The sequence below is a fragment of the Larus michahellis genome, chromosome Z (assembly GCF_964199755.1).
Source record: "Larus michahellis chromosome Z, bLarMic1.1, whole genome shotgun sequence".
In the NCBI taxonomy this organism is placed as follows: domain Eukaryota; kingdom Metazoa; phylum Chordata; class Aves; order Charadriiformes; family Laridae; genus Larus; species Larus michahellis.
The window spans coordinates 70,760,023-70,784,372 of NC_133930.1; the positions used below are offsets into that span (position 1 = coordinate 70,760,023).

The 24,350-nt window shown below is 39.2% G+C and overlaps 1 long non-coding RNA gene across 1 annotated transcript; it reads left to right on the top strand.

Annotated features, from left to right (window-relative positions):
* Positions 1-289: 289 nt before the first annotated feature.
* Positions 290-18,945, top strand: LOC141736350 (uncharacterized). Its single transcript, XR_012584943.1, has 3 exons — positions 290-443; positions 18,515-18,629; positions 18,781-18,945. It is a non-coding gene; the product is annotated as an uncharacterized LOC141736350 (long non-coding RNA).
* The last annotated feature ends 5,405 nt before the right edge of the window (positions 18,946-24,350 follow it).

A 24,350-nucleotide genomic window follows, 5' to 3' on the forward strand; every position in this document is an offset into this window, starting at 1 on the left:
GATACTGTTATTTCAGAAATTCTGCAATTTCTCTTTCCTTCATTTGTGTAGATCAAAAAGTACTGGCAGCTGCCAAAATTTTTACTTTCTTTGCTTTGTGTTCAATAGTCACTTATTTTTACCAAGGAACTATGAAATCCTTTACAGCAGTTATCTACAAAAAGCTCCTGAGCTTTGTTATTTATGTTGCTTCTATTCTTTTCCCTACCTCCTATTCCACAAAAAGGTTCCAGATGCATTTATTTTCAGGCAGTTAATTATCCCCAGAGATCAGACGTTTGGCTGATTCATAGAGAAACTTACAGCCTTCCTTACGGTTGTGGTTTTTCGAGTAGGAACTAGCTTCCAGATTTCACCTTCTTTCCTCTCACGATCTGATTCTTATTATGAGTAAGGGCTTCATCTCACTTCACTCTTATATGACTGCAAGATTTTCACTGTAGGTAAGGCTGGGGTTTATTTTTTTATCTATATAAATTTATGTATCTATGTGTATATAGATTTTGTACATATACAGAGAGAAACTTCTATAAAAATATGTCATAGGCTTGAGTTGTCTGTAGAATTCTTAAAAATTGTATTGCTTTTTCTTTTTGAGTGGAATGATAAAAAAGTATTGTGATACTTATAAGTAACTGTGATGATCTTTTTTCAAATCATTCATTTTAGCAAAGGGCACTGTGATCCTGTTTATAGTAACACTTGGAAGTGCATAGCTGAAAAGACAGAATTTTATAGCCATAACCTAAGAAATTGCAATTTTTCAACAGTTTCCTTTTTTCCCAGTTCTTCATATTATTTTTAAATATTGCCCAAAGCTGACATTATATTTTTGTTAGTAAAGTAAGCAAGCACTGCGTCCTCTTCAAAGGAAATTTGGGGCAAAATGGCTCATGAGAAGATCACTGCCTGAATTGAAGGGATTTAAGATGTGTCCTCTGTTCAGACCTGTTCTTAAATAATGAGTTTTTCAAAGTGATAATCTGCAAAGGGGCATTTGATCATCTGAAAAATGTAGTGCTTTGTTCTCAACTTGTACCACACCAGCAATTATGCAGAAAGGCAACATGAAGATTCTGGAGGACACGATGAGATCCACGGTAGGGTACATTCATTCCATCCCACGCGGACAAAATGGGATTACCTCCCAAAACCTCACAGGATAATCCCTGAACATCTTTGGTCAAATGGCTAGCTGATTTAGCTGAGTTTTTATCTTACTTGCTGTCATTCAGAGGCTTCTGCCCTACCTATGAGTGATTCAAAATTATTTGTAATAGGCATATGCAGAGTTCCCCACAGCACTGTGCATGTAATGCAATTGTTTTAATATAATTTTGGAGGAGGTTTTTTGGTTGGTTGGGTTTTTTTTCAGAAAAACTGCAACAGACTTTTCAGATTTCAGCAGAACCATGAGTTAATTGCAGGCATATTATTGTTGATAAGTGATATGGAGCATACTTGGAACATCTCAGTCCTCTGTAGGCGGCATAAACAGCTTTTGGTCTGGTGATTTTCATACTCAGAAATCTCACTTTAAATAGGGGGTGGAGTGCTTTGTGGCAGCTTTGCATTTGCTGTAACAAGGAAAAGACACACAAATTCTCTCTTTGACACCCAAGATCGGCTGTTTAAATGCTACTGGTGTTTCTTTCTTCATCCAAAGTATTTTCTTCTGGTACTTTTTCAAGTATAAAAAAGAGTAAATGAACAACAATAGAGTGTCCGGTTCCCAAGTAGTCTCAGGGCTTCTTGTTTGGAGAGGTAGCTTAAATTAGGCAAATGAAAACAAGTTTCACAGGCTTATTCTGCATGTAAAAATGGCTGGTATTCTCAGACGATTATGCTTACTCACTTTATTCAAACCAGCAACTGGTGAACCTCTGCGAGTTTTCTATGGGCAGCAAGGTTTGGTCCAGCTCTGAATTTGGTGAATGACCACCTGATGTCTCTCCAAATTTCGTAACCATCCTTGCTTCCTGCAGTCTCCCTCTTGCCCTCATCTGCAGTCCTTCCCTGGAACAAATCCCGCATCCCACCCACTTCTCTGCCTTCAACTCTGCTCCCTCCCACCCAGCCCTTACTGCTGTGAGTCACGGATCTTCTGTGTCATGCTGTCCCTTCCTCTCTTCAGGAGGGACAAACCCAAATCTCTGGCTCACTAGCCAAGCTGTCATTAGCCAACTTTCTTGCCCCTCTGGAAATGAAGGCTATAATGGTCTTCCCTCTGTTGCCTACGGGGACCTTGTTTTCAGCATGAGAATGTTTTAGCCAGGACAATTGTGCTTTTATGGCCCTCATCTGAAACAATGTGTTTTCCGAGGGTTTCAGAATTTCAGCAGAGGTGTTCAGAAAGGAGTCAGAAAGTTGGTTACTGAGGACATTTTTTATAGTAGCAGTAACATTTTCCCTACTTTTATATAAACATTTTTCCCCCAGTAGAGGATTTTTCACACACAGACAAATTAAATCTTTGTAATACGATGGAATTTTTAATTTTATATGTTTTGCTTTTTCTTTGGGGTGATGAGCTTCCCTCGGTAATACTCCTGGTACCTTTTATTCTGTGTCGCTGATGAAAAAATTAGGTATCTACTGATGGATATCAGTCAAAAAAAATACTTTTTCAAACCAAAAATTGAAACAATTGGACATCTGTGGATTCGTACACCCAGATGAGAAAGCCAAATATTAAATTAATATATTAACAATGTTTATAGTTTTATTACCCTGTAATTATATCATACTTCCTGATTGTTTTTCTTTTCATCCCAGTCTATAAAATGTAGCTGCCTGAACCTGTTTTGAATGTCTACGCTTCTAGTTTTAGACCTAGTGATGTTTTGCCAGGTTCAGTAGAAGAAAAAGGCAGTTGCTGGGATGGAATTGTTACTGTGGAGAGTGTCGATGCCTGCCAGACATCAGAAGCTGAACGAGACACAGCTGGAGACTTGGTTTGGGCCAATAGTTACGTTTGGCATCCTTTCTGCCAGGCTGAGTGTAAGGAACAGTTAAACCCAGCCTTGAATAGCAGTGGCTGCAAAGTTACAGCAGGGCCAGGTTTCAGGCATTTCACTGGTACTACCAGCAAAAACACAGGGAGGAGGGAATTATCTGTCAACTAAGCCATCAAAGAAAGCGATTGCGAATATGGTGCTCTCAAATGCAGAGCCCGCTGAGCATGCTGTTGACTGAAATTTACTGCTGTTGTTTATTTCTGTTAGATGCCAGGAAATTTGTATGTATCTATATTTTTGTTAAACAAATATCCATAAAACTGAAAATTATACATACTATCAGTTCATCTTCCAAATTGAAATAACTCCACAGAAGCCAGCATATTGGCTAATCACTGAAGCCCAAGATGAAACATCATCATTACTTGGTCATAGCAAGAGAATTCTTCTGATAGTTTGATGATCCACTGGGACTGGACTTGTCTTTGTTTCACGGTTGTTGTGCAATGGTTATTTCATCCTAAAATTCTACTTTCATGCCATGAAAGAGACTTTATTTTAGTTATTGATTATTTATTAATTTTAAATGCTAACATACGTTTTAGGTGTATTTTGTGACTGACATTAAATGTTAATAAATACTAAAATAGAGGTTATGCACTGATTACATTGAATCACTTTCATCAACAGTCCGAGTTCCTTCTGTTGATTTTGGACAGCGGCTTCTGCAATGAATGTCCCAAAGACCTTCGTGGAAACAAATCTCATTACCCACATAATTTCATAGAAGTAAGGCAGCATTTTGCCATTGCTTCACCTATCTGCTGCAACTGTCTGTGGGGTGGAAAATGGGAGGGTTTTGGCACTGAAACAATTGTGTGGTAATTTTTAGGAGGAGTACAAAAAATTTTTTTCAGTTGACAATAAAGGCAAGATAGTTGGGTGAATGAAATAACAGAGAGATGCCTCCTCTTTGGAAGAAAAGCTGCAAGGCTTTTAACGATTACTTGGAAGAAAGATTTTGCTTTTATATTATACCTGGCTATCTCTGAAGTTTTTATGGGTTAAGTCTTATAACTCATGCTACACAGTTTATAGCAAATGTGCAAAACGCTGTACCACCATATATACCTGCCTTCGGTGAGGACAACTGCCTCCAAGTGGACAGAGCTGGAAGAGCTGGAAGAGAAATGTCTCAGTTATGGTTGAATAGTATGACAATCCAGCAGGTGGAGGCTACTTAGCTTTCTGGATTTAATATGATATTAGAAATCCAGTGGTGGGAACTACAGAATAACATGCAAACAGGTAAAATTCCCCCTCCTCAGCTTCAGCTAACTTTAGGTGTTTTTCACACCATGGTTGCCAGTTAAGTATTTCTACTAGCACTACTGCAACCACCTCATCATCAGCCGACTTCCATTTTAAGGAACCCTATGGCTGAATTTAGTAGAAGAGCCTGACTCACTGGAGAACTAGATAGAGTTTTAATTAAGGACTGGAGAGGGGACACCCATCTGATACATTCCCATAAGCCTGAATTGCTGATGCTTACCCATAGAAGCACTGGACCAAGCTGTCTGCCATTTTCAGCTTATTGTAGATCAGAGAGCTCATACCCACCGTGTTGACAGTAGAACGATTTAGCGAAGCTAGATTTTTGTAAATTTTTTGTAAATTACCCACTTGGCACAGAAGCATGGCAAAAAATAAAGGTTGAGCATTGGACAAAACTTCTGCTGAGTGACTTGGCCATGGTTGTAGAGGGGTGGTTAGGAAGGAAGGGTGATAAGTTGATGCATAAACTGTGTCAGGAGAGGGAGACCACACTTTTCCTCTTCCTTCGCTCCCTGTTCCTCAGATACTCTGCTGGAGGCTCTCTGGCTTAGGATGCAACGCAGAGAAGTATGAAGATGTGTGTAGCTCCTTGTTCCCTACAGAAGACTCAGCTCTGACCTTCACACAAATGGCAGATATGCACAGATCCTAGGGTAAAATTTCCACTGCTACCTGTGGGAACTTTACCACGGGAAGAAGTACAGGTCTGGGCCCGGCATGTGAGATTGGTCTGTGTTTGCCAGGGGTTTTGTTGACACAGAAGTTCCTAAAGAGAGATAACCATTATGACGGCCAATTGATATGTAGTGTCCTGTCTGGGCTTGCCTGGATGTATGATTCACTTGAAATGTTTTTTGCTTTGAGTCAATCGTATGGCTTCTGGCACCGGAATTTTTAGCAAAGCGAGGCGTTTGCTGATTTTGAAATCTTTTGAATACGCAATCATTGCATTAGTTTCTGGGGGTGCAAACATAGCCTTGGCTTCCTGTGATGGTGCAAATGTGGTGCTGTCTTCTTGGAGGTGTTTTTCTTTAGCCCTTGATCCTATGTGTCCATTGACTTGTGACCAAACATGATAACTTTAAATGGTGCAGCTCAGGGCTGTGGTTCAGGAAACGGCTACTGCCTTGGCACCTCTACCCTTCTTCTGACTGTGCTCCAGTCATTATTGTGGAATTTCCTCTCTTCTCTCTCTTATACATGTAATCCTTGGCCTCAGATCCAGCCACACATTTTGCATGGGAGTTATCATATTTGCTCCCATGGGACAACTCACATGCTTAGAAAAATGCATGTGGTAAGGGCTTTGAGTCCCCAAGACCTGACATTCTCATACCAAGATAGCTACATGACATTACCAATCAGAACAACTTGAAAGCTGCCAAGCAATGTGGCTCATGTATCATTAGTTATGATTTTCAAAACATTGGATTTAGAGAGAATTTCTTCCCCAAAAATTAAACAGAGTATTAAGAGAATATTACAGGCAGACTTCACTAGACAATTGGGATATTATGCATTCTGGTCGATCCTTTGATCCACCTTTCAATTGCCATGTTAAACAAAATTTATGCCGGGTACAAACATGTGAGATCTCCTATCTATTCCGTTGCTGTTTCAGTAAGTGCCCGTGTCTTTCTCTCGTATTTTGGTTCCTCCTGTGTCAAAGTTTGGAATGGTTGCTCATTTAGTAGCTTGGTTTGCAGCACTGTAGTCATAAATTACTTATTGTCAGACCTAATATAGTAAGAACAAGAAAATGATGTGTTATTTAGATATGAAGTGTAGAAGTAAGAGGGGGCATAATTCTGGCATTTTCCTTTTTCCAAAGCCTAAAAAACCAAATTTCATTCACGTTTACATATTAATATGAAAGGATGCACGAAATACAGTATTTATAAATGAATTATACATTACTTTTATTGCAACTCAATTTTTTCTAAATAATCATTTTTAAATGTCAGCTGTAGTCCAGCTTCTGCATTTTTTAAATCTTATGAAGTGCTTTGTAGTAAAATCCCCTTTGCAGTATAACAAGCAAGAAAGAATCTGCTTTTCAATTCCTATATTCAGAATGTAGTTCTAGGTCCTGATCTTCGGAAATCTTTGCTTATGGGTTTTTATTCATGCAGTAGTCCCACTTGAAATTAGTAAGCCCTTAGGTGATTGAGGATTGTTCATGGATGTACAAATTCGTAGGACTGAAACTCAACTGTGTCCCTGTTGAAAAACAAAACAAAACTTCCACATAGTTTGCCCTATATGGAAGAACTGGCTAAAATAACTTCTCCTTAAATGAAGAGGCGTCTTTACAGTCATTAACTAGTTTCAAAAAAAAGTGTTTTGGGAGAGGGAGAAGAGGGAAATAACCACAAAACATAGCTTATTGTTAACCTTTATTGAGAAATGATTACATGACTTTGGACCCACAGCTCAATTTTCATTGCTTTAATCCTTAGACTGGAATCCCCACAAGGGGAAAACTTTAGAAATATTTCCTTTTTACTTTGTTTGGAAGTGATTTTGTTTCACTGGTTTGGTAAAACAAAGCGCATGAACAAAGAGCATTTCTCCCTGTTAGATGCTAAAATACACAGCTATACTCTTTCCGTGTAGTCAGATCTTGAGCCTAAATTAACTGAAGCCTGTAGCAAGATTCATATTTTCTTGACCGGATTTTTCTCAGATTTATCACTGGAGCACTGATTTGCATTTTAGAAATCTAGCAAATTATGCAAATGGAGCCCAAGTTGCGCTGCTGTATCTGCAGTAGTCCTCAGTGCGTGTCCAGACCCTCTCCAGAGAAAAAGGTTTAAGGTGCAATGACAGCAATGTAGAGCTGAAAGTCCCTACGAAAGACTGCACTTATGTGAACTGCTGTTAAAAATCTCCATGGTAGGTGATTGTGCACTGCCTTGGAAAGCCTGTTTGACTGTTTCTACCAGAATTCTTTTTTTTTTAATATTTCATCCAGATTTTTTGGCTGCTAATTAAGTCAGTCTCTTCTTTCCTGGGCATGGAGAGTGATTGATCGCTTCATTAAAATCTTTTACATAACCTCCCGTCTCTGTCTTTTTATACTGAAGTTAAACTTATCCACTCATCTCACTTTTTACTCTATAGGTTATATTTCCCCAGTCTGTTACCATTCTTGTTTTCTGAGCACTTTGCAATTAATCTCTCTTAAAAAGTCAGATCCTAGAAAGGATACAGCACTTAAACAGTAATGAATGTTAGAATAATTAGCTCCCAAGTCTGCTATATACCACTCCTCTGAATAGCATTCCAGGATAAGTTCCTTTTCCTGATTCTTTCTAAGGAGCTTATGCTGTTCCCTATCCCACTCCATATCTGCCAGCTTTCTTGAACAAATGCTTAACATATTTGTCTATTTCAACCAAATTTGACAGAAGAATGCACGAGGATCCGTAGTTCTTAGGAGTTTTGTGAAAATCAATGGCTGGGAAGGCAACAGAGAGCTCAGTGACCCTCCTGGAGATACCTGACTGCTGGAGGGGTTGCCATGTATGTCCTGTCCGCTCTGTCCTTATGCTTCACACCTGGCTTCCCCATTGCCTAGGAGTGTGAGGCGGATAAGGGACCATAAAGAAGGGGATTTGAAAAACGTGACAATGTACTGCAAGTATTTTTTGGGGAAGGTGAAACTCAGGAGGGAGTAGCTGCAGGTGTTGGTTTGGAAGAGAATAAATGCAATTTCACACTTCGTTAGTTCCACCGTGTACTGCAATTTGGAGAGGATTTTTGTTTGTTTTGATTTGTTTTGCTTGTGGGTTGGTTGGTTTGTTTGTTGTCAAAAGCTTTGATCTGCTGGCTAATTTTTGATTGTCATCCACTGTAATCCCTATATGATTCCCGTCAGTTATATTGCTGGACTGCCTGGTGTTTCACGTCCTCTTCCTAAATGCAATTTGCACATCAAAGAACACAGTCAAAAAAAAAAAAGTTTGGGGGATTACTTGAGTTACTGAAATGGAGCATTCGGATGCACCCACTGGGCTGTGTTGGTTACTGGACGCTACAGGACAGAAAAGAAAAATGTTGCAAAAAATTGTCTTCCTATACCCTCATTTCACGGTACTTATTCCTGGAGGACATCCTTTCAGCAGCCTGAATTTACGCTGACTGTGTTTTTACAAATTTTGTACCAAAATATTTAACATACGCTGCTCCTTACTCACCCCAAAAGCTATGTTTACTGTATGAAAGCTCTTCTGTCATACAAATAGATTAGGTCAGCCTGCTGAGACTCCTCTTGCCCCGAGAGGTGGAACGAACTGAGCAGGGAGAGAGACCGACGATATTCTCATTACTGTCGCAATGATCGCCTTTAACTCCAAGGTTACCCGTGCACTTGGCATGCTGCAGAAAAGAGTTTTATTCTGTTGCCTGGGAGGCACATGTTGTTTGGACAGAGAATTTCAGCCTGCAGAGCTCAAAACTTTCAAGAGAGTAGGGATAATTCAAGTGTGACTATGAAGCAGACAAAAGTCAACTATTGCAGTAATATCACAGTTTAGTTGTTTAGGTTCGATATAAATTAACTGCTGATGCGTGTTGCCTATACTCTTCTTCCATTTCCTCTCTTACCAATCTGATGCTGTATTCATAATTCAGAGAAACTATAATAAAATAAATTATAATAATAAGAAAAATAAGACAAATTCCAACTGTAAATATTAGCATGTTCAAATGCTGTATACACCTGCAATATTTGCATTTACTGTGCTTATAAAATATGCCAGAGTAGACAAAAGTTGCATACTTGTTCTATTCATAACTTAATTTTGGAATTATAACAGAATGTTTATTTGTTTTTTTATGAGCTATGTTGTAGGAGATTAAAGCTTTTCCCCAAATACCGAGAGGCAAGAAATCAGAGCAACGAAGAGCAATAGAATCATTATTTGGTATGACTTGAAACAGTCCATTTGATTATATTAATTGCTCATCATGGTAGAAAAATAGCTGCATTTTTCATGTCCTTTTTAATGTCAGAGATAAATTTGAAGCATGTTACTTTGTCAAAGGCAAAACTCTATTGCTTTTCAAAGAACAGGCACTGGTCTTAAAAAAGCTCATTTTGAAACCAGGCATCATTGTGCGTCCAGTCTACATGGAGAAGGAAATTGTAAGGATGTGAACTGACAGAAGTACCCATGAAAACTGGGTCTTGCACATGTGCAGTGTCACAATAACTGTCAGGATTTTCACTTTGCTTGTTGGTTGTGGTGGACAGAAGTGCAGTAAAAATATGTGATCATCTAAGACTCATGTGAGACACCAAAACCGATCCTGATGGTTTGGTATGCTGACCATTGCTCCTAGGTTGAGTTTCCTCTTGAGCAGGGAATCACAAGGATGAGAATGTTCGGTCTCCTTCACATAGGCATGTTCACGCACGCATGCATCTGCACATGTGCATATGTATAAATTACATATTGACATTATGCAAAATTCAGACATGGCATGGAGATGCCGTCAGGCTGGAACAGAACCACTTGTGCAGCCACAGTTTGTACTCCAGAATCGCCTACTTAACGTTACATGGGATTTTAGCTGATGAACACAGCCGCTTGGGTATAAATGCAGCAAAAGAGGGCTTGAAGATTTCCCTTATGTGTAAAATCTCATGCATTCCCTGGGTATGCTCAACTCAAGCACATTTAAAAACTAAGAAACCAGCATGCTAATTCAATGCTGAGGGCCATTCCACACTGACAAAAATTTCATAGACATTATCTTTATTTCAATGTATTCGTCACTACAGTCTGTGCTGCTCTGTGTTTGGCCATTTTAGAGAGAATTGAATTGATTTTAGGCCACAGGTCCTGCAGAGGTTTCTCAGGATCCATATATGGTATTGGATGTCCAACTTATTTCTAGATAACAAATGAAATAAAGGCACTGCAAATAGGTTTATGGCGAGAGGCTTCTTTATAAGCAATTGTATCTGCATTTGTGTGAATAGGGAGAGAGGGGGAGTCAGTACATATCTGCACCTCTGTGTATGTACCAAACACAGAAATATGCACACGCAAACATATATATTTATGTATAAGCACACATAAAACAGCAGAAGTGAAGGCTGGCCTATAAAGCTCAATCAAATGTTGATGGCTATGAAAAACAAGTGCCTTTTCCTTGAAATGAGACAGACTTAAGGACTTTGTGGGCTGCAAAACCACTTTTTGCCATTTTGGAGTCCTCCCATTTAGTAGTATCTGAAGCTTCGAAAGATTCATTTCACTTCTTTTGCTCCCCATTGCTTCTCTGGTCTTACACAGGGCTCAGAGGCACTTTGCAAAGAAAAGCACAGCATATAAAGCTTCAAACAGATGGATAGAGTTTGGAGTGGCAAAGGGAAGCACAGCATGAGCCGAGTGGTGTAGGCTGCTCTTCAGGGACGGGTTGTGTCTCTGTCAGACCCTTCTAGCCAGTGCCTGGTACAGAAATGACTGTTCCCAGCTCATACAAGTTGCCTGCAGCCATTTGTGTAAAGTTACGGTTCGTCTTGTCTCACAGCCACCACAGGCTGTCGGGTTTGGAGGAGTGGTATCCGAGATTAAATTGTTCCTGCCTGTCTCTGGAAGTCTCGTTCTGCTCCCAGACTCTCAACGCTGGTCCACATTCTGTGCCCCAAAGAGCTGTAGGATGGAGCCTGGGTTGTTTGCCTAATAACAGGTTGTGGTGTGAATTTGCTGTCTGTATTTTCTCTGAAATGCCACAGCTGATCCTCTTTTGCTTCTTCCATGTATGCCAGTGTCCTTATAAATTTGATATATTTGAAGTGGATGATTCTGTTCTTTCCTCGTCTTACCCTGAATTCAGGACACTGGATCCTGGAAGAACTTTGTTTAGATGGTATTTTGCTTGGATTTTTTTTTATTTATTTATTGCTTCTTTGAATACATTATTCAGATTTACACGCAGCAATGTAGACGTGTGAATGCACTTATAGGGGAGGTCAAAGGCTTTGCAAAAGTAATTGCATCCTCCTCTTTCCCGACATACTTAGCATGTTTTTTCATTTGTACACTAGGTCTCCCTTATTTCATTGTTTTCTGATATCATAGAAAGTACAGCATTTATTATTTTACATCCTTTGCTGTAATGAAAATGTTCCTGTGTAGGAGTAAAGGTGGTCTGATGAGCATTTTTTGGTTTGACAGATCTCCAGTAATTGTCCATAAGACTATGCAATACTGTGATTGAACTTCATATTCCTTATCTAATTTACAACATTTAAGGCATATTCCCTATCACCTAACAAGTAGGTGCATGGTGAGACAGTCGTTTTATTTAAAATAGAAATAAAAAGATGTACAATTACAGTGCATGAGTCTACCACCCCTTTACACTAAAAACAGGTTGCTTGGGTGGGTAAGAATGACTCATGAGAGTTTGATAATGCTTAAAAAACCTGACATTAAATTTAACCTAAATTTTAAGAAATATTAACAGAAACTTCAGAAGCAGCTTATGTTGCTATGGGATCCTTTATAAAAGAAGTCATGGTATGGTATGTAATGTCTGGGACTGCCTCAGATCTGGGTTACATGACTTGCTTAGGTCTTTTTCTTCTCTCCTATTTATAAATTGTTGGTGGGGTAAGGTGCAAAAGTTCCTGCAAAACCTTTGGCCTTTCTTGGGGAGCCTGTTCACACTTTCTCATTGCTCTGTGTGCGTGACTATAAAGTGACCTATACACATAATGGTGTTTACTTAGCCCACAGTGACATCCTCACCTTATTTCATTTTTCAGTGAAATTCTGTGGAAGCTGGAAATTAAAATATGCTTTCTTTAATAAATTATATCATGTGTGACTGCTATCTCATGTAGCTTTTGAAGGCTCCTATGCCAATGGATTGTTTCTTCTTTCTCAATGATTACATTTTTTCTCAGGAATTGAAATAGTTTTTTAAAAAAGGAAAGAGGGCATTTTGACTTCCTTGTGATTATGACCTATTTAGAGACAGAACAAAATCAACATGATGCAAATTAAAAAAGACAAGATTGAAAAAATTGTGAACCACTTGCTTGTATGTCTACTTTAAAAGAAAAATGGTGTTATTTGAATCAGCCCTAAAACCATAAATCAGGAGAAATATTACAGAAAGCTGAGTTTTGACATGCAAAGTGTAAGCCCCAGGAACCACACTTTTGTTTTAGGGAATGTAAGGAAAATAACTCTTTAATTTCTGAAGAAAAACATTTAGAGGCTTCTACTTTATCTATGTGCTTCCTACTAGTATTTTGCCAGCCAATATCCCCGTTGGCTTCAACTAGAGAAATTTGCGAGAGAGTCAATAACGTGAAGTGAAAGTGGTTTATGTAAGTAGGAGTGCACAATTTATAAACAATGCCTTATTAGCAGTAGTTAGAGAAGCACAGGCTAATATCAGTCCTACTTGAAGTCAGTAAGATTTATCTCTGATGTTAGTCAATACATAAGAGGATCAGGCCCTTTGTAGCATGGTGCTTTGATGCTGCACAGATTTGTCTTTGAGACTGTTTCTACATAACAATAATTAAAAATCAGAATAGCAAACTTCCCTCCAGTTAGGTAAAATGCACTGTATATACTTGTTCTAAAACAGCAACAGGTGGGTTAGAATTCCATAAATATACTAACATGAAAAGGAAATAATTTCTTCTTATACTGTTACAGATTTTTCCACTGGTTTCTGGAAATAGCAATTTATAACATACCTCTGCCCAGGCATGTATTCAGAAAGGTGATTTTCAACAAGCCAGAGTTTTCTCTTCTCCTTCATGACTGAATTTTCTTTGCCCTCACAAGGGACAGCAAAACTTCAAGTACTCTGAAATTTCACGCATGAGACATTTCCAGGACCAAGACGATCTTTGCAAAGACGTTTTATGTAAACATCAAAACCTGAAAAAAGCCAAAAGTTTTCATTCAACCTTACATGATCATTAGTGCTAAGCATGACTCAAAAGCATATAAAGGTGGGGAGAGCTGGTTTTGAAAAATTTCAGAATCAAATGAAAAAAGTTTTTTGTGTTTAGCAAGCCTGGTGCTCCCAAAATGTGTATTCTGAAAATCTAAAAAATAGATAGGTACACTGTGGAGGTGATTGAAAGTAAGGGTATTTTTTGTTTGTATATGACCCATTTAAATAAATTATGATAGTATTGTGCTTAAGACATCAAACATATGACTTGAGCTGATTTAAGAATCTCAAATTTGGTAGTAGGGAGATAATTTGTACCATTATATCTCAATCCAGCAATGCATTTAAGCACATCTTTGCTCTTAGCATGTGCACAGCTGCATGCAGTACATACTTGCACATTCGTTTGGATACGTAGCTTTTACTGTTCTTTCCTTAAAATAATTTGCAGCTGGTCATTACAAAGCGTTGTGTGCTAATATGGACAGGAGGCTACTCCAGGTTAAGTCTTACCCTCTTCTTATTTGCACACTGCCAACAAGGACAAAGTTTGCCATGAAGATGGCTGGAGGAAAACTTGATAATCCCTGTAGGTTTTAAAACGCTCATTAGTCTCTAAGTTCTCAGGCAATGATACACCTACTGGTAAAAATCCTATTCAATAGAAATCCAGACAAATGAAATCTAAAGACGTCAATTTAGTGTCTAGTGCCCAAGGCACTCACAATGAGTTTTAAAAAACTTTTAGCCAAAAATGGAAGATTGTTTTTTTCTTTTCCCCTTTTTTCTCTCTCCCTCGTCACAAGGAACCGACGGCCACAAAAGACACCCTGTAAGCTTGTGCCTGGCCATGCTTCAGGTGCCTTCAGCTGAAGGCCAGGTGAAGTGGTGGACATTTTTAGTCTCCAGCATGTTTGCCAACCTGGTTTGGGGCTTGCTGTTTGCAGCAGCAGGGAACACGCCAGCTTTCGCAGATCTGTACTTGCAGGAGGAGCGCTAGACCTGCGAGGCAGCACTCTGCCATCCGGCTCCTGGCTGGCACCTGGGCGATGTGAGTAATCCTCCGGCGGGGGATGCATTCCAACTGAAGGGAGCCATCTCTCGTCCCTCAGGCCTCGAGCAAAACCCAAAATGAGCAGCTGTTTCCACAGGAAGAATGAGGGGCTCACTGGGCATGTGGGGCTCTCAAGAATGGTTCTTGCAGAGTTTTTTGAGGAGCAGTGGCACCTATGCTTAGGTAGGATGGGAGGAATTCCTCTCGGGTGAAGGAACCAGGACTGCAGATCTGCTGGCCCCTCTTGGCTTGGTGGACCTTGAGCTGATTTCAAGTCCCAGATGGGTGTAAAAGGCATGTTCTCATTTCTCCTTGGCATCAGGTCAACAAGACAGAAGTGTAGAGAGCCATGCTAAGTCCAAGATGGTAGGAAAAACGGCTTTCTGGTGCTCTCCAGCAATGTCGCCTTGGTGGTCCATGGGCAAGATGAACAGCCAAGGGCAGGGTCAGCGGTGGTCACGGTGTCCCCGCATCACCCACAGCCAAGCCCAACACCTAAAAGACACATGGGGCAAATGGCAGGACCACGGGTCTATCAGGCAGGGCTCAAAAGGTGAGCAGGCAGTTCAGCCATGCCATCACTCATCCTTACGCCTGCAAGCAAAACTCATTTTCCACGTATTCTTTATTCCACTGCCAGTCCTCTGAATCACCGTGTCCTTCCCTGCTTCCCCCTCACTTGTACCCACCCCTAGCTTGCGTGATGTTTTTTAAAAGATGAAAAAAAATCAAACTTTGCTGCCTACAGATGTTTTGGGGATATTCCTTATATAACCCTGCCTTCACCTTCTTCATTGGGCAAGGCACACGGTACAGCAGAAACAGAAATGTGTGACGTTTTTCTTGACCTTTATGCTTCATACTAACTGGCAGGGATAATTTCAAAATATCAAGAAAGCAATTAAAAGAAAAAAACCAAACTTGACATGTAATAAATAATTTAACACCTCACCCTAATGCAACCTTCAACGTCTTTCAGTCACATTATAGATGTATACTCATCATTTTTTGTGGTGTTTTGCATAAATTTCATTAGTAGGAACAGAGTAATGTTAAAACACACACATATACACAATTTGCTGGCTTTTCAGTTCATTATGAAATACTTCACCTCTGGGCAGATGACTAATATGCTATTAAACTTCTCTATCCTTGAGTTGTGTCGTAGCCAAAAAAGGGGTGCAGTCACTCACGATCTTTATTAAATGAGCTGAATACACCCACTCGGGGAAAATGCTGTTGTATGACTTTCATGTGTCCTACGGCGGCGTTAACATGCTTTTGGGTCATTTAGCTCCACATTGTGGGGCCACAATAATAACTCTGTAGTGAAAATTGGGGGAAATTTCCATTATAACCCTGTGCTGAGTAGTTTGGGAAGCATTACCCAGAAGTTTTAAATTTCCAATTAGTGGAAGGAAAACTTTGGCTGCATATTGATTGGATTGTGTTTGGACCTGGGGCTGCCCTACCGTCCAGTCTGGTTGACCATCGTACACTGTCATAAAAAGATAGTTGCTTTTGTTGAGTAATAAAAGGGAGGTGTGGACAGTTGTATCCCAGTGCTAGCAAATTTGGATGATCCCAGTTTAGATCCTCTCTCTGGCAAAGACCCCTCTTATTACAATTTTCCTTATTTTCCTGGAAGTTTGGTTTCGTATCTGTAAACCAGGATAACGAAACTGGTTTTTTTGCTGCTCCAGCTTGCAGCGGGTTGTGTGAGCCCGATCTGCAGAGGCTGGTGTGGTGCCCCCTCCAGCACACCAGGACTGTGCCTGGAAGTGGGGGGGTTTCACTGCCACTGAGGTGCTGAGGTACTGCAGCGCTGGCAGCTAATTCCTCTTACTTTGCCACCTAATCGAGGGATAAAACGAATGCTGAGTTTTTGGTGTAGCAGTTCACTGCTGCAGACTACGGAGTCTGTGTACCGGGGGACGCAGTGAACTCAACCGTTTGCGTGGGGCAATATAATCCCAAAGAAATTGTTTGTTTCAGTTTTTCTATTATGTATGGATTAATCTTTAATAGAATTGATCTTAAACTTGAATCATTTCCTATTGATTTTGTTATTAATTCTGTCCAGAATTAGACATATACTCCTTTTTTTTTTTTCTTTTAAGATAAAATGATCAGGAAGAGGTGAAAACATGCAACTGCTGTGAATGGTGAATAACAAATCCAAATGGCTCATATAATACACAACATGTCAGGAGACATTTTGTGAAAATAATTTAAACCAGAACCAGACTATTTTCAAGGGGGAATAGGAGACACTTTTCACATTTACGCCCATTAAAATTGCTCTATAAAATACTATATATTATATAATATATAAAGTACTATTTCTCTATAAAATACTAGATTAATTAAGCTCTGATAACTTGGGTTTAAGAAATTGTTTCTTTGTCACTGTAACTTTTTGTCTACCCTTAAAGCTGCCCTTATTAAATGTTGCATGAGAGTGACTCAAAGGCATTTAGAAGAACACTACTCTAATTACCCATACAGGACCAAACTTGACAGAAAATTTGGGATATTGTTCTGGCAGTAGCTGACAGTGACGACACTGACAATAAACTCACCTTATGAGCAATTCCATTCAGTGTGTTATGAATGGAGAATCATCTGATTTGCTTGTGTTCAGGGATATATTTTTGTCTGGGTAGGAAACTTATTTTTAAATTAAAGAAGTAATATTCAGGACATTTTTCCTATTGTTTATGGTTTTTTTTCCCAAGCTTATGTTTCTTGAAATGAACTTGGAATACTGTAGACATTTTATTTCGTAAATGAGGAGTTCCTTGTCCTCTCACTGGGGCGTATTCTAGTGATAATTCTGTAAATTCTAGGAATTCTAGTAAATTCTAGTTATTCTAGTCATTCTAATGACAGAATGGTGTAAATTCTAGTATTTCTAAGAAATGTCTACTGCAGTAAGAGAATGATATGGGAGCTAAATTTTAAATCTTTCCACAACAAAAAAATAAAAGCAAAACCTATTTATTCCTCTGAATAACTTTGTCAGTAAGAACTCTTTCCTTTAACCTTCTTTATTTTGTACACAGCATTACTATGGAAGTACCTGAATTGAAAGCAGTTTGTTAGCTATTACTCAGCATGAACAAAGGAAAAAAATATCAGGAATGAATCAAGGGCCTTTTTTTAATTCGTGTTCAAGACACGTATTTATCGTGAATGCCTCAGATTTACGACTCTAATCTTTAGCCTTACAGTGCTATGCAATAGATCCTGAATTGTCTGTGTGGTAACATTTCACATTTAATTCCTGTGACATAAATTGCCTAATGTTGATCTTTAAAGAACTTTTAAAGTGTTTAAACATTTAATGGAAAAGATAAAGCAATATGATTGTGATCAGAATTACATTGAGATAAAGGTGTTTAGATTGCCACAGCTACTCTACTAATGAAAGGCAAAACCTATCTTTATCTCATTACGATTGTCACCACAGTAAAGGTTCTTATGGTGAAACTATTTTAGTTTATTTTCTGAAACTATTTTAATTTATTTTCTGTTTTTTTATAATTTGCAGCCTTAATCAAAAAAGATACAATCAGAAAAAAAAGAAACCACCATGTGGTCCAAAACAAAGTAAATATTTTGAACACTATTTCAAACCAAAGCTTAGTCTTAAGGGTTGTCATTACATCTAAGGGATTGCAAATTACGATCCTATGTATTAATTGTTGTTTCATAAAGCCAGGCTAAAGAAAAAGACAACAGGAGTTCAGCCATATGATGGTATGGTCATTATTAAAATAAAAAATCAACAGCTCACAAGAACATTAGCCAAAAGATGAATAATTTAGAGGTCAAGCTGACACATATTGGACTAACTTCCTTCGCCCTTAACATTCATAAGTCTATACAGGTCTCATAGTATGATTCAGATCTCATAATTTAATGAAACAAACTTAATCAGAGGTGTTCATTAAATAACAATTCCGATATGGAGATAATTTAGAATGACTAATTAAAGACCTACTTTCTTTTCCTCTATCATTCTGTGAAAAGTTCTACAAAGGTGTAATTTGCTAATTAAATCATGAGATCCAAATCAATGTTTCAGGCACATAATTGCTCAGTGTTGTGCTCTTCTCTAAGAAATCATGGAAATTTCCATGAGAATTGAGGAGGTACGTCCTTTTTATTACTTTTTGAAACTATGTTTTCTGTTAAGATGCTGATAACATCTTTTTCTTTACAGTCTTAAAAAGAAATGGACTAAAACCAGGAAAGGCTTTGAATGTGGAATATATTGAATTGGGCATGCTTGAAGTTGTGCATTTGAGAGCATCTCTCAGGAGCAAGCTGGCTTTCAGGTAAAGTACAGCAAAGCACATAAGCGCACCCTTATTTCTGTCCCTGTTCATCAAAGGACAGAAGCACATATTCCACTTGAAGGACGTATTTCTGTAATGTTGCACAACTAAATTTTTCTTTGTTTTGTTCTCCTTCCCTCCTTGCTTCTAGGTGGAAAATGAATGCCTTAAAAATTAGTGAAAACTCAGCATTGATATTTCCTTGTTCCTTCTTGATGTAGATAATTTCTACAGCCATGTCAAGAATGAAATGCAATTTCATATTGTGTGCCCGTGTGAAGAGAGGTCTATTTTTGAGAAGATCCATAATCAAAAGGTTAGACGATAACTTGATAGGTTAAAAAATGCTGAATACATTAAATATTTCTTCAGTTACAAATATGGAATTTGCCTTTGGAAAATGTTAGATTTTAAAACAGCTTCCAGCAGTGTCCTGAATTTCCAGGAAGTATACTGGTTTCCATGTGGGTATGACCACATGATAAGAATAAATACCAAAACTCTTTCTAAAGTATTCAAGGCTGCAAACCAGGCTGAGTGTAGCACATAATTCTTACTAATAAGGAAATTTACAAACTGGAAACATACATTCTTGTAAAAAAAATGTAATCCTATTTTTAGAGCAGTTTTTAAGGGGTTTCCCTCAGGCTTTCTATTTTACTTAGGAACAGACCTGGATTTCTTGCATAAACAGTGTAAGTTCCCTGGATTTAATTCACTGTTTTTCTATTTGAAATTTTTTGCAGGTTTCTAGCATTATTATAATTAAAGAAAATAAATAATTCTGACAGATCTTATGTGTTGTATCTTTTGTGACACCACTGGGGTATTAATGAAAAGAGAAAAAAAAATTAATGGGGCTCACATTTGAACTAATATTGATTTTTCATTACAGAAATTTTTTTACATGTCCAAATGCAAACCAGTGTGCTGCCTGCTGGTTCCTACCATCCTGTTTTCCAGTTAAGCAAATGGAAAGGCTAAGAACAAGTGTCACAGAGACTATACAGTTTCTGTACTTTCCCAGAAACTTTCTCTTTACTTTAGTGATTTGTCTTCATAGTTCTTTTGTCTGATTTGTGATTGACTCCTTGTGCACTCTGGGTTTTCAGAAATTGCCTAGGTAGCCATAGTTTGAGTTTAACATATACTTAGAAATGTGACTAGCAATTCAGTTGTATTTATTTAGTTTCCAGTTGGTAGCCTGCTCCTCGATGAGTCCCTGAACATTGGCTAAGCAGTCTTTAGTTTTATAAATACTTGTGAAGAAATGTTGCCTTCTTTTTTTACGGGTATTATGTAATCTGAATTAAAAAACAAGCAAACAAGGTAAGTGTAAATGCTTGAAATGCTTAAGACCCCACCTTTTCCATGGGGAGTTCAGTGAGTTAGCCATTTCCCAGCAGTGGGTTTCAGGGGTTTTTTTGGGGTGAGGGTGGTGGTGTCTGCAGATATTCCAGTTTTCAGAAAACTTTTTCAGAGGCAATACTGCTATGGGCTGCAGGGGTTCAAGGCCGACAGACCCTCAGCCTTGCAGCTGTTCGTGTGCTGTGTTGATTTTCACACTGTGCTCAGAGCCATTTAGCACCTAACCATCACAACTGTGTCAGGTCAGGGTTCTTAACCTTATTTCGCTAGTCTGGAGAGAAGTTAAAGTCAGCATTTTCATACCCGTGTTTCTGTGTTGTATTGGGGCTGCTCTTATTTGGCTGTTCTAACATGTCTCACTGGCATCAGTGACCACCTGAAGCTCAGGAGTAACGGGTTAGCAGTGCCTGGATATGCCTCATCTCCATGCCTCTTCTCCTGGCAGTCTGTGCCTGTGTTTACCAAGCTGAATTAAGCATCGGGGGGAGAGTTTAAACTGGAAACCCATGTGTACGGTTTGAGAAACCCACAACAATTTATTGTCATTTAGACAATTATCCTATCACCTGATGACTCCTCCCCACTGGGGAAGGGGAATCAGGAAAAAACAAGGAAACCCAGAGGCTGAAATATAAACAGATTTAATAGAATAAGACTAAATAAATAACATTAATAACACTAAAGAACCAATATTGATCCCGATACCAATATAAAATACACAGGGATTATACTCAGCCCATTCTACCAGCAGGAAGCTGTGTGTCCCCAGCAGGGGACAGCAAATGTGGGGCACTGCGAGCGCTGCGGCTTTGGGAGGAAGGGAAGGGCTCAGGGGTCCGGCCCCAGGGCAAGAAGTTCTCAGGATGGCAGCCATCAAGGGAGAGAGAGCTCCTCAGCAAACTTTCTAATTTATATTGAATGTGCCATTCATGCCATGAAATAATCCTGTTGGCCAACTTGGGTCAAGTGCCTGGGTCTTGTTCTTAATCATCCCCGCACCTGGCAAGGCTTGAAAACACTGAGACCTTGAAAGCCGCATACCATAGCTGAATATGAAGTAAATATTTTCACAAATTCAGACACCAGTCTTCTAAAAGCACAGTTTTCCCAAGCATTAGAAGAGAAATTAGTCCTGTGTCACTCAAACCAGGACACCACGAAACTGGATGTTTTCAATAGCCATTCTGAGAGCTTTACAGCTTTGCATTCTCTTTATGCTTCTTCACTAGAGGTGAATGATGTGGACAAAAACTGCAACACTGACTTCACATCTCAATGTCTCCATTAAGCTTACAAGGGAGGTGACATGAAGACATGCTAACAAGACGTCATTAAAATATCACCATCATGGAAAATCCCAAGAACCTTGAATCATGACAGAACTATGAGTATACATGGCTCTGCATAAGACAAAGCACTTTATTACCCATTTGCAAACTTCTTATCTGAAAATGTTTAAGCATGGTACCATGCCCTGAAAAAAAGTCTCTGCCAACTATTTCTGAAATTCGTAGGGTTAATATGAAGATGGCAGGATTAACTATATCAAACCATCTCCTGTTTTGTATGAACCGTGATAACTCCTAAGTCCTACGTACTAGGTACTACACCTTTATTAGACATGACCTGACCAGGCTTGCTCTTCTATTGTAGCTCAAGATTAAAGCATTTCTTACCACTACATTTTTTTGACTAATCCTCTCTCTGGCTGACTCATAACAGCTGTTAAATAACTAGATATTTAGCTAAAGATGAACCGAACCTATAAATTTAGACATGTGATATAATAACCAACTCCTTTATGCATAGCAAACTGCTTCTGTCATGATTTGAAGGCTTTATGCTGACCTCACTGTCTGCATCTGATTGAACTGATCTAATGTCATGACAAAAGATGATAACAACGGTGATTAGGTATTTCTGATGCATTATGGAGGAGGACAGAGACCACATAGGAGTGTGAGGCATTGCGTGGGGGGAGATGGAAAGGCTGACATAATGTTTTTGAAACATCTGAAAGGTTGTTTGGAGTTTGTTCCTGAGTGTTTCAACAGCAGCATGTGCAAAAGTTCACATGCCTTGTTTTTTCTTATTTTCTTTACCCCTTTGCTAGTTATCTGATAGTCTTTCCTATCACGTGACTGCAATGAAGTCATGGCCTTGTTATGAATGTAACGGTACATTCACAATTTTTCTCTGCCTTCCTAGAGGTTCCGACTTGCCAGAAACTTACTAACAGTAATACTAACTGGTGCTCCTGCAGCAGTTCATCGTCTGTAGAACATAGTGTCTTGCAAGCATTGACATTTTCTGGTGGGAGAGGCTGAGACCTAGAAAAGTAAAATTACTTGCCTAAGTTCATGTAGGACAGATACAGTCCTTTTACTCACAGCTCCCTCCTGCCCTGTATCACACAGAGCCCCCATGCCTTTTTTTCACAACGAAGAGACAACACACGCACATAGAGGTTTTTATTAAAACAAATGTATGTAAAAGCTCAGCCAGAAGAAAAAAAGCCTTTTTTTTCTCTTGTTGGCAAAAGTAACTTGCTTGCTTTTTACATACTTTCTTGGTTCAATTTGCACTGGTCCCAAAGTCCCCTTTAAATAAAAACTTTGTAGCTATGTTTTAAAATAGATCATCTATTGTTGGAACTAAGTCTAGGAAATGTGAATTTGTTCCATGTGAACAAGTTTCATGAAAACTAAAGTACAGTGGCAATTTTAAAGATTACAGGCACATTCCTGAAACCTTTTAAAAACACGCTCAGCTTTAAGCTTGCAAAAAGTGCCTTAGGACTTAAGGTTAATGGTGTGAGTAATGTGTCATCTCGGCGCAGACCTGAATTCATAATGTAGTAATTCATACCCAGAAGTGAAAATGCTCGGGTTTGTTCTTCCTGCAGTAAATGTTGAAGCACCAGTGGTTGTGAGCATCAGTGGCTAAAACTTCAGGAGATCTGAATTCCTTCTGTTCTGAGTTGTGTTTGTATTGCCAGGGAGTCTAAGCAAGGTTAGTTGTGCTGCACTGCGTGCAAACATGGAATGAAATAGCAGCCTGTTTGAGAGCTGATAAAGCATAGCAAGGCAATTACGCAGAAGCAGCTATCATGTTACTCATGTGAGACAGGTGATAGTACAGCTCATTGATGTGGTTTGCTGAGTGCAAAGGGCAATGAAAGAAAAAGTCTGAAGGTGTTCACCTGAAATGGAGTGGAGAAAACTCCAGCACTGTGAACTACTCTGTAGTATCAATCACTTTGTAGATATAAAAAGAGAGAGAAAAAGTAGACACTGGAACATGAAGAGCCTTTACAGTGACAAGAAGTCACCTGTATTTGGTGAGAAAGAAGAAGAGGGAAGCAGCGTTGTGGGACAAAGAGTGAGGTTGTCTAAGTTGCTAAAAAAGTGATCTTTTGCAGCAGGAAAAAGGAACATAAAGGGTTGATCTAAGCCCCTGCTTGCCAAAGACGGGGACAGTAATGTTGTGATGAAGGTGTGGGATTTGGAGGGTGGAAGAACTGAAGTATGTCATTTGGAGTAGCCATACCTTTGAGAAATAGAAAACATGGCACAGCACGTGTGCCCAAGACTTAAAAGAGCAGGCACTGAGACTCTCAATTCAATATTACTGACTGAAAATCTGTGCGGTAGGTAAGTGTGAAGAAAGGAAAGTAAGGAAAGCCTACCAAGACAGAGGAGTGGCTCAAAATCTTGTTGAACTTGAGCCAACAGCCAGCCATGCGGAAAGAGATGAGAGAGACACAGGACAAGACCCCATTTTTGAGAATGAAACTGACCTGGAGTAGCCTGTGGCTCCCTCGTCTCCCTCATGTAGCCTTGTCTTTGTGTAACCTTGAGGGTTAAATAGGAAAATCTCTTATAACATTAAAAAAATATATAGAAACTCTACAGACTGCTGTCAGCTCAAGTGGCCCTAATCAGATGCAGCATCTTTTTACTCATTTGAGGACATATGTGTGAAGTAACCCAATTGAGGAACCCAGTGATGACAAGTGTAATGTGCTCAGTGATGTTTTAACCAGGGAAAGATTAACCTGGAATGCTACTGGAAGCAAAACTGCTTAACATGAGACATGGTCAAAGCAGTAATGTGGACAGAGAATTGCACCCCACTCTTGTTGACAGGAGGCCATGGATGTGCAGCACTGGGCAGGCTCTCAGGTACACCACAGCCCTCTGACCTCTTTCCCTCCCCAGCCCCACGTGTTTTAGCTATGCATGCAGGCACTGCTTCTCTATATGTAGCCTGGGTTCCCTCAGGAAATAGTGCTGGAGCTACTTTGCTTAATAATAACTGTATTAATTCCGCTCTTTGCCCGTTGCTTAATAA